The sequence below is a fragment of the Lycorma delicatula genome, chromosome 10, assembly GCF_047948215.1.
Source record: "Lycorma delicatula isolate Av1 chromosome 10, ASM4794821v1, whole genome shotgun sequence".
In the NCBI taxonomy this organism is placed as follows: Eukaryota; Metazoa; Arthropoda; class Insecta; order Hemiptera; family Fulgoridae; genus Lycorma; species Lycorma delicatula.
In genome coordinates this window covers 26,390,584-26,402,271 of record NC_134464.1, presented here as the reverse complement: position 1 = coordinate 26,402,271, position 11,688 = coordinate 26,390,584, and the positions used below count along the sequence as shown (strand labels likewise).

General features: G+C 30.8%; 1 protein-coding gene across 1 annotated transcript in view; it reads left to right on the top strand.

Moving 5' to 3' along the window:
• Positions 1 to 7,940: 7,940 nt before the first annotated feature.
• LOC142331514 (putative tubulin polyglutamylase TTLL2) overlaps positions 7,941 to 11,688 on the top strand; it is a 66,453-nt gene continuing 62,705 nt past the window's right edge. The window contains exon 1 of the mRNA XM_075377484.1: positions 7,941 to 8,121. The gene's annotated coding sequence lies outside the window, so the exon portion shown is untranslated. The remainder of the gene's footprint in view (positions 8,122 to 11,688) is intronic.

Here is an 11,688-nt window from a genome sequence, read left to right as displayed (position 1 = left end):
TTTATCTATTAACTGTAAGGGAAACCCCTGGATATATATTTTTAAATAAACCAGTTTTAAAATGGTTTATTACAAGTACAAATGATGTAAAATATATTTTGTTAAAACATATATACAGAGTGATTCCAAATTCCACAGCAATCTCTCGAGAGATAATTCTATAGCGAAAAATTAAAAAAAAGTTCATGTAAACGTAGGTCGAAAAACGGTTCGTTAGCGAATTTCTGCTCGCGAAACATTTAGTCCTGCTTTCTGCTCCTTCTGTGAAATTATACTGTACTAAAATTCTTGGGAGAATAAATCGAGGGGTAAATTTAGTTCTTCCTTATGGTATTTGATTTAATATTGAATAAAAGTGGTCTCAGACCTTTATCTTACTTAGGTTTTAATAAAAATGGGGTAAAACTCGAAAAAGTTTTGTCGAGAAATACACTGTTTTAAGTTTGGGATTAAATTACCAGTAAACATATAAAAATTTCTAGTTAGCTTTGTAGAAAATTTAATTTTGAGAATTTTGATGTAAATAACTTTATTAAAATTAAACAAAAATTTGAGAAGTTCAACTTTAATTAGAAACAAAACGCCCAAAATGGACAGTAAAAGTAATGCGATTTTAAATAGAACAATCTTTATCAATGTTTGGACAACATAATGTAAATGAAAATAAATAGAAAACTTATCAGTAACAGAAAAATAAATAAAAATAGATTTAAAAAAATAAAAACCTCATACTTTCAGGTTTTTTCTAAAAATTATTAAATATCAAAATAATTACTCGATAAAGCTGCAAAAATTTTTTCAAAGCAGTTTCTCAATGTAGACGCCATTCTGTTCAGTGCATAGTTATTTCGGCGAATCCATTCTAACCAGGCAAGTCTAATAGCATCATTATTATTGCTAATAGTAGCTTCTATTCTTCGACATCTCAATTCTTATTGTGTGCCAATGCGAGCGAAATAGACTAACGACTTCACCCGATCCCCAAAAGAAAACGTCCGCTGACGTGAGATCGGGAGATCGAGGCGGCCGTTTTACCGGACTGTTTCGACTAATCCATTGCTCACTAAACGTGTTATTTAAATGATTCATCACATCGCGACAGTAGTGAGCAGGTGCGCCATCATTGAAAAACCACATCTGCACTCTATCTGCAAGTGGAATATCTTCCAAGAGTTTCATCAGATTTGTTTGCAAAAAAATATGAAGGTACCGCTCTCCATTGATCCTTGGATGTAAGAAAAAAGCCTATGAAATTATCACCAAGAAAAACACACCACCACATATTAAAAGAAAAAGAGCGAAATGACTTGTAAATGACTTGGAAATGACTTGTAGTAATCCATGGGGATTTTCTTCGGTCCAAGTGTGAGTGTTTCGATGATTTACAATTCTATGTCTTGTAAAACAGGATTCATCAGTAATTAGAATATTAATTAGGAAATCGGGATGATATTCGCATGTACACGTGTTGTATGGAATAGCTGTAACTGTTGCTCCCGCAACGTTCGTAACCCGCTTGATTGCGAAGCATGAAAGCGATGCGACAACCTTCTGGTGTTTGAAGTGGGAGATTGTACCGCATTCAATATCCCTTCATCAGCGTTAGCATGTCGTACAAAACGTACACGACCAACATCGAATCGTGGTTGTTTAAGCATACCTGTTTCTCGAACTCGCATCTTCGAAACCTCAAATGTTTAACCATCCGGTAACCTTCGTTTTGTATAATTTTCCCGGTATTCACGCACAGCAGTCAATCGATTTTTATTTACTCTACCATAAACTAACAACATGTCTGTCAACTCATCAAATGAAAAAGTGGTATCACCCATTGTGAATGACTGATCAAATAATAAAAGAACACCGCTCAAATGAATAATCAAGTGCTCGACACTAAACTTAATTGTTGATCAGTTGTTATCGCCAACCTATGATTTATTTTTATAATTTTATCATTTCCATATACATTTTTCAATTTGAAATCGTATTGCTTTTCAGATCCAGTTTATGTGTTTCGTTTCTAATTAAAGTTGAACTTCTCAAGTTTATGTTTAATTTTAATAGACGATAGTTACATCAATTTTCTCAGAATTAAATTCTCTACAAAGTTAAATAGAAACTTTTTGTTTGTTTATCGATAAAGTAACAATCTTTTTTTTATTGCAAACCTAAAAAAGTGTATTTTTCGATTAAACCTTTTCGAGTTTTACCCAATCTTTTTTAAAACTTGAGTTAGATAGAGGTCTAGGACCACTTTTATTCGATTTCTTAGATGAAAAACCGTAAGAAAGTACTAAAGTTACCCCTCGATTTTTACCCCTAGAATTTTAGTACGGTTTAGTTTTACACAGGGAGCAGAAAGTAGAGCTAAATGTTTCGCGAGCCGAAACTCGCTAACGAACTATTTTCCGACCTATGCTTATATGAACCTTTTTCTTACTTTTTCCTATAGAATCATCTCCTGAGAGATTGCTCTGCAATTTGGAGTCACTCTTAACTCGTAAGTGACGAAATATATATTTATATCGAGTAAAACACAAAAAAAAAAAAATGATAAAGGAAAATTCCTCTCTCCGTTTGATGTTTTTTTACAAATATGCATTTCCGACTTGTAAAATAAAAATATAAAAATATTTTTTTTTATAAATTTTAGAAATTTCGTTAAACGAAAAATGAAAGCAGAGGATTCGTCAACATTCATTCCTTTTCACTGGGGACCTGACTAAACGTTTTTTTGTGTTTATTTATTTGTATTTAAGCTGGATGCTTCTGCAAGCCACATGAACCCAAAATATCATGTAATATTATAATAATTAATTTCTATAAATTAAAGATTCACTTATTTTAATTGGAAAAGAAAATGTTTATTAGAGAATAAATATGCTATGCATTGCAAAATCATTGCCAGTAATTTACTGTTCCAACATTCTTTTACTTCCTAAACAATAATAATATATCCTATTTTTACGTTTAAATTTAGTAAGGCATATTATTTATAATAAAAAAAAAAGTCTAAAAAAATACTTGCCAGTGTTAATAATTGTTGTAAAAGACCATAGTCTTTTACAGCACCATTCTTGCAACGATTCAGGCCAAAATCACCCAATGCATATTTAAAAATAAACTGATACCGTATCATGTATACTGAGATCAATATAATAATGATAATAATAATAATAATAACAATAATAATATAATTTATTATATTATTATAATAAATATAATTAATAGTATATTAATATATTTAATAGTAATATAATATAATTTATTATTATTATTATTACATTCAAATAAATGTTATAAATTTATGCCAGTTGATCATCTTTCTTAACAGTAATTTACAATTACATACATATTCATACGTATGTATTCATAAACGTACAAAATCTTGCACTAATTATGTATATCAATAGGTAAAAAAAGCATATTAATGTATATATTCAAATTTAAAATTCTTGTAAGGAACTGGTTGAACAGTTTAAAATTTAGTTTACATTTCCATATTAGACATCATCTCCCGGAGGTAGCGAGGATGTTTAAACAGGAAACTTCTGTAGATTCTCCGAAATGTCCTTTAAATTTCTTGAAGGAAATCCCAAATTGTTCCAATATCTATATATATAAAAATGTTAAATTTGTTTGTGTACGGCTTCAAAAACTCAAAATGTTCTGCACCGATTGAGCTCAAATTTTAGCACGATATATAACCCGCATCAAAGATTGTTTTCATCTATTTTTAATAAATCTATCTATCTATTTTTAATTTTTACATTTTTAATTTGGAAATGTAAACAAAGGAAAACCAATCAGATCAATGCAAGATGGCCGCTGTCAAACACAATGACCAAATTTCTTTGAATTATATTTAACAGCTAAAACATCTGTATTTTATTTAAAAAAAAAAAAACAAAAAAAACACCAAAACAAAAAGAAAAGCCACCAAGAAGGACAACCGCAGTTGGTGATGATATGAATGATTTATAGCGTATGAAAATGCCATGCCTGACCGGGATTCCAACTCGGAACCACCGGATTAATGTCCGAGACGTTACCACTCGCGCCACGGAGGCCGGCAAACATATTCGTTAGGAGCCGAATAAAAATACGACTTACCAATATGGCGTTGTGTGTCAAACCAATTTTATACGGACTATAATTACTTTTAATACACGTAACCCATTGCAATGATTGAACATTAACTTAAACCTCTTCAAAAATTATTCCTTTTGAACTAAGCAGCATTTTGATATCATTGTTTTTCTATAACACGGCTGGAATTTTTTTTGTTTAATGATAAGAAGCGTTGTCGAAGACAATAACCAAATTGTCTTCCAAAGGACATAATACACCGCTAAACTATTTCTAAATAATTCAAATTCGTGTAATTTTTTTACGAATCGCGTTTTTATCAAAATCTCACCTTTTTCTCAATTGACCTGCGGGGTTTTGTTTTCTTTGGAGACCGTAATTCATTAGTGGATTCATACTCGAGAATCACGTTGTACACTGAAGGAGCACAACTTCTACTTACGTTAGCAGTTTATTAACATCTGAAATCAACGCCGTTTAATTATTCTGTAATTTGTAAGCATTACTCTGCTTTTGTAAGCATCTAAAATGATGTGTTTTTTTGCACAACTTAAGGGCTTTTTTTCGCAGCCCACAAATCTTGATATATAAAAATGTTAAGTTCGTTTGTGTACGCTTCAAAAACTCAAAATGTTCTGCACCGATTGAGCTCAAATTTTAGCACGATATATAATCTGCATCAAAGATTGTTTTTATCTATTTTTCGCATCAGTCACATACCCGCGACGGCGAGAAAACAGTTTTTTTAACGGTCAGTTGTGTACCAGTGACCGCGTCATCTGCCTGAAGCGAGGGGAACACTCGTCATACTAGCTAACGACAACCGCAGTCACATGTGAAACAATACCTTTTCCCAATTACATTGTTTATTAACAACAACAAAAACCGTTTCCACTTGCATCTGATTCAGATTCTTATACAATCTGAATTAAATATTCACTTTAATCGAGGTACTTTTGTGTGATCGTGTCGTGATTGAGCTGCGCCTTTCACCAAGCTCTGAATTTATTAGAAAACGACCAACAGTGGGTTATATGTATTAATGACGCGTGCAACACTGCACATCCAAACCAAATTCGCGCATTATTCGCAATTATATTGACCGCTTGCTTCCCTTCATCTCCCACAGAGTTACGGGAAAGATATCGATCGCATATGGCTGAGGATATTTTGCATAGAGTACGCCTAGAAAATACCAATATGACCATGGAATTTACAGAAGTCATTTACAACGAAGCATTGATAAATATTGAAGACAAGTGCTTAGCTATTGCAAATAAAGTTCTTAGTCAATTGGGAATGCCATCGCCCACCTGAGCTCCGATTGCTTCATTTGATGTGGATTTACGCCGTGTACAGAGTTACAACATTGGTGATCTTCAGTCATATGTCCAATCAAACATTCCCAAATTAACGCGTGAACAGAAAGGCATTTATGATCGCATAATGCAAATGATAAATGACGGAGTTTTCTTCTTGGATGCGCCAGGAGGAAGTGGGAAAACATTCCTCATTAGATTGATTCTAGCAACGGTTCGATCAAAAAATGACAATTATCCTGTTGCGGAATATTAATCAGCCAAAACTCTGCAACGGCACGCGACTTGCAGTTAAGAAATTGATGAATATCGTAGTGGAACCAACGATTTTAACGGGGCCTTTCAAAGGTGAAGATGTCCTCATTCCTCGAATACCCATAATCCCGACCGATACACCATTTTAATTTAAAAGATTGCAATTTCCAATTCGATTGGCATTTGCAATCACAATCAATAAAGTTCAAGATCAATCTTTAGAATTGTGTGGTTTAGATTTAGATGCGGATTGCTTCTCACATGGGCAACTGTATGTTGCGTGTTCCGAGTCGACAAACCAGATAGCCTTTAAATCTACGCAGACAGTGAAAAAACAAAAAGTATTGTATATCCACAAGTATTGCAAAATTAAACTTCTATGAAACGTATGCTTTGCTTTGTTTCTCATTTCTCATCCATGCAACCACAATGTGCCACAGCGAAGCAAGGCGGGTAGAGCTAGTATTGTTATAAAACCCGAAATCGTTGATCGGTTATAATTACCAAATCAGGAAGAAAATCAGCTAGAAATACCTTGATTACCAGGAAATTGTGAGTAGAATTGGTGCCTGCTTTTTTGAAGAACACTCCGGATTACGAGTATGTATTTTGTTTTTTTTTTTCGATTCATCTGTAGGTAGACTTTTCTATCACACCAATTCCTTTTTTTATTTTACAGCTTTTTTTTTACACTTTTATCTGTATTACCACGCAAATCTAGTAGTAAGCCTGTATTCAAAAAACCGATACTGTAATATCAGTAGATTTTTTTTTTTTTGTGAGGGTTTTGTATTTGTTATTTACCGGGAATTATAAAAATATATGCGTGAAAAGATAATAATTTGTAAAACTTAAATTTTATAAGAGCAGAAAATAATGTAAGGGGAAAATAAAATATTAACATACCGGCATTCAATATTTTTAAGAATAGTGCAATTTGATTGAGATTTTTACTTCCTTGAACGAAGTAAAGGAAGTGTTGTGATCGCGAAAAATTTCGGTTTTCAGATTTCAACGGAAATATCCATTTTTACCATCCCTGAATCCATTTTTATTAGTTTTGGTATCACGTCTGCATGTACGTACGTAAGTATGTATCTCGCATAACTCAAAAACGATTAGCCGTAAAATGTTGAAATTTTGGATTTAGGATTTTAGTCTAACATCTAGTTGTGCATCTCCCTTTTGATTGCAATCGACTGACCCAAAAGTGCCCAAAAAAGCCCAAAATCCAAAATAATTTTGATTTTGGTCTTTTGGTTTAACTGCAGTAATAAGCTCTCATTGGGAGCTTTTCAACGATATATCACAAGTGGTACTTATTTTCATTGGTTCCGAAGTTATAGTCAAATAAAACTTTAATTAATGAAATATTTGGATCTTCCAAGGGAATGCATATCGGTTTGAATCAGACTTCATATACAAAAACGTATATTTTTTTTAACTTTTTTTAATTTAAATATATTGATTTATTAATTATTATTAACCTCTGATTGTAAAAAAACTTTTACGATAAAAAATAATTCAATAATAACAATAAAAAAAAAATATTGAAAAATTATCAGAAGTTATTAATAAAATAAAATTTTATGTACTTGTCTTTTTTTTAAATGTGTATATATAATTTAATAGGCGTACAAGGAAGTGATCGGATATATATATATATTCACTGAAACTAGAATAAAGGAGCGCCTAATTTACTGCAAACAATATAAAAAAATGAGTAATGTAAAGTGGTATCGTGTTCTTGAAGTTTATTAACATGAAAATGAATTCAAAAAATCTATTGAGTTGTAATTTGTGTGTATAATATAGCTTAGATGTGTGCGCACCGCACGCGTATGTTTACTTTAGTATTTATAACAGCTGTTAGAAAAGGAAAAGTAGATAACATTATGGTTTGAGTTAGTAGGAAATGTTATGGAAACTGAGGTTTGTGCAAACAGTAGAGGGGTAAAGTTGAGGAATATTTGTAAACTGCAAGAAAGAAATTGAAGCAAGAAAAAGAAAAACTAAAGAAAATGTGAGCGGGAAAAACAGAGAAAAAATATTAGAAAATAGTTTTCCTTTCTTTTTGTTGTTTTTATAGCTCTGTTCACTAGGAAAAATCAATAATCAATGTGATGTGATGTATACCAGTAGTGTCTTAGGTTGTTACGTGTATAAATACAGTTTTATATATATATATTTAGAGAAAGAAAGAGAGAAACAGAGAGAAAGAGAGCTTTATATATAAACAGAGCATCTAGCGTTGTACAGTTCATTCCGGACGGAACTCCCGTCGTCGGTTGGCAACTAACCACGGGGTGGCTTCAAACGTTGACTAACCCTCCCTTCAACTTCACGTTGTCGTATTTTGATCATGACATCTATACCTCATAACATCTTTATACTACAATGATGATTACTGGAGTTACTACAACTTTATATAGACTAAATTTATCAACCCACAAACACGGTAAATGATTTTTTTTATTATTATTTTCATTATAATTATATTACATAGCTTGTATTATTAAAAGTATAATATAGTAAACAATCAAAGAAATATTTTTAAAACATTGTCTGCTAAAAATAAATAGATGATTAATTAACAGAAACAATTAACAAAGAATTATATTTTTTAAATTGTAATATATATGTGCGTCACCCCGCCGCGGATTCGCAAGCGCTATATGGTTACTTTAATTTTTTGTTTAGCCTCCGGAACCACCGTAAGATATTAATTCATAGAATGAATGAGAATGATATGTATGAATGTAAATGAAATGTAGTCTTGTACGGTCTCAGGTGTGAGATGTGTGGTTAATTGAAACCCAACCACCAAAGAACACCGGTATCCATGATCTAACATTCAAATATAAAAGTAACTGCCTTTGTTAGGATCTGAACCTTGAAACTCTCGATTTCAAAATCACCTGGTTTGCGATGACGAGTTTACCACAAAGACTAACTCGTTGGTCTTGCTAACTAACGGTTACTTGCGTTTTCTGTGGCGGTCAGGGGATATAGCCGGTCATGGGTTGGATCCCTTCCCGTCTAGCCAGAGGGTTCTGCCCTTTGGACCTCGCTGTGTTCATTAAACTCATGTTTGTGAGAATAAAAATAATAATAAATAGAGATTGAAGCCTGTTCAATTTATAAAAAGTATTAGTACGTTGTAATTTCTTTCGAGCAATAGTTTGGTCAGTGCAGAACCTACTAGTTGCTTTTTAGATTTCTCGTCGCGGTTTTGCTACCAAAATACATAATCAGAATTACAAAGACTACCATTATAATATTACCTGATTCATTAGCGGTAGCATAAAAAACGGCAAAAATGTTTTTAAAAAAAATGTTTTTTACCCCTTAAAATATTAAAGTTCAAAAAACCAGAAAATGGTTTTTAGATATTTATCTGAAGATTATTTTTAAGTCCATATCTAGTAAACTTATCGTTTAGTACTGTAGGAATGGAGAATATTTGCAATCATTGTTCAAAGGTCTTAAACTTTCTTTAACCATTTCAAAGCCGAATTTTGAAATATCTGAAAATTACTTTATATATATTCTGATGAAGATTACACACAGCAAAAATCAAGTGATCTTCATTTGTTACCGAGAAATTAAAAAAAAACGAATAAATTTCATTGTTAATCTATTTTAACGCTTTAAACTCGGAATTTCAAAAAATCCTTTTAAATGCGTACTTACATTGTAAGAAGAACGTGTATAAAAATTTTCATCTTTTTAACTTCAGTAGTTTTTGCTGGGCCTTGATGAATCAGTAACAAGTTGCTTTATATGTACAGATATAAGTATTTATTCAAATTTCACAGAAAAACGTTGGTAGATTTTTATAAAATTGTAACATAAAATATTTTACCCTAAATTCAAATTTTAGTGGTCACTTATTACAAAATATTTACTTGAAAATAAATAAATCAGAAATATATATCAAAATAAAATAAATAAATATAAATCAAAAATAAAAATTATTGAAATTTGAAATGGCAGGGCGTTGAACTATTTTTAATAAACATCGTTTTTTTATATGTTCTTCTTTAGAATAGATAGTTGTTAATTTTTTTAAAAATGCATTAAAATAAATTTTATATAATAATAGTAGAGAACTATTTTTAATCTAATTTCAAATGGAGATAACTTGTTTAATCTACCAATCTGATAACGTTAATTTTAATAATAATTTAAGATCATGCCTTTAAAAAATTTATTGTCAAATAAAACGTATTTTGAATGGTAACTATTTTAAAAAAATTGCGTAAGACCCATACACAAAATTACAAAAAGTAGGCGCATCTATAAATAAATGTGTATTTCATTGTTAAACAAATATTTTTTTTAAATACTGAAAAAATATGCAAAATATTGACAGTATTTCTAATTTTTTTTTATAAATTCGATCTCTCTGGTGGAGTGATTAGCGACTAGGCCTTTCATCCGGAACCCACCGGGTTGGTTTATTGGTGAACGCGTCTTCCCAAATCAGCTGATTTGGAAGTCAAAAGTTCCAGCGTTCAAGTCCTAGTAAAGTCAGTTATTTTTACACGGATTTGAATACAAGATCGTGGATACCGGTGTTCTTTGGTGGTTGGGTTTCAATTAACCACACATCTCAGGATGGTCGACCTGAGTCTGTACAAGACTACACTTCATTTACATTTATACATCTCATCCACATTCATCCTCTGAAGTATTATCTGAACGGTAATTACCGGAGGCTAAATAGGAAAAAGAAAAGGTCTTTCATCCGGAGGTTTCGGATTCGAATCCCGGACAGGCATGCCATTTTTCATAAGCTATAATATTCATATTCTACGCACAAACTTCAAGCTTCTGTGGCGATATCATAGAGAAAAATAAAAGATTACAATGAAAAAAAAAAATTGTATTTTTATGACATTCATTCAAAATACATTATAACAAGAACTTAAAAAAGTTAAAAATTTAATGTTAACTTTTTTTTAAATTTGATCACTTGGGATACCCAATTTATAAACTTATTCTGATCAACAATAAACCAAGCAGATATATAAATATTAGACAGATTTCATAATTTGAAAAAAATCTAATAAATGTACAAATATCTCTCAATTCTACATTTATAGAAAAAATGACTGTTAAAAAGTAACTTTCAAAATAACATATTTAAATCTCTATTACTGGAATAAACAATGTTTCTTCTTTTCTACAGAAGATAGGAAAAAATAAATTTATTAATTTAAAGATATTACTTTTTGTTTTATCCTCCGGGACTACCATTGAATTTTCTTGTCTTAATTTTTAAAAATTAACAAAAAATATAAATAGGAGTTTATTTAGAAATAAATGTATTATTTTTCTGTTTTTTCTATTATTTTTTAATTAGTAAAAATACAAACTCTACACAAATTAAAAGGTAGATTTTAATGCACTGTTACAGAAATGTAAAAATGTCCGAGTACCTGTTACGGTAAAACTGCATAAAACATAAATACGGAGAAAAAGTAAGTGAAATTTCAAAAGTTGATCGTTCAAAACGAATTTTTCTAAGCGATTTTCAACAAAATTAATAAAATATATTTTTTTTTAATGTTCGGTTACAGTGGTGCATTCCATATCTTCTAAAGGAAAAAAATACCCTGTCTCATTTAATTTATAGAATTAAAAGAGAGGAATACCTCTCTTAAAGAATAACTGCTGTGATTTAAAAAAAAAAAAAAATATTATAAGGAAAACAGTTTGTTACACAATTTATTTAGGTTGATAAATTTAGTAGGATAATTCCTACTTTCTTCCGTAACTCTCTAAGGAATTGCGTAAACTAGATAAATTGCCACTATATGAAAGGTCCTTTGAAGCATTCCTTAAAATGAAACACCTTAGAATAAACAGATCATCTTTTTTTTATTATCTCCCTTTTTCATTACCCTTTAAAATTTTTCACATCACGTTTTTTTCTTTGTTTTGACTTTACGTTCACTGATTTTCATATTTAAGTCTTTAAAATTACATATCCTAGGTTTTATGTAGGATAGTATGCTAC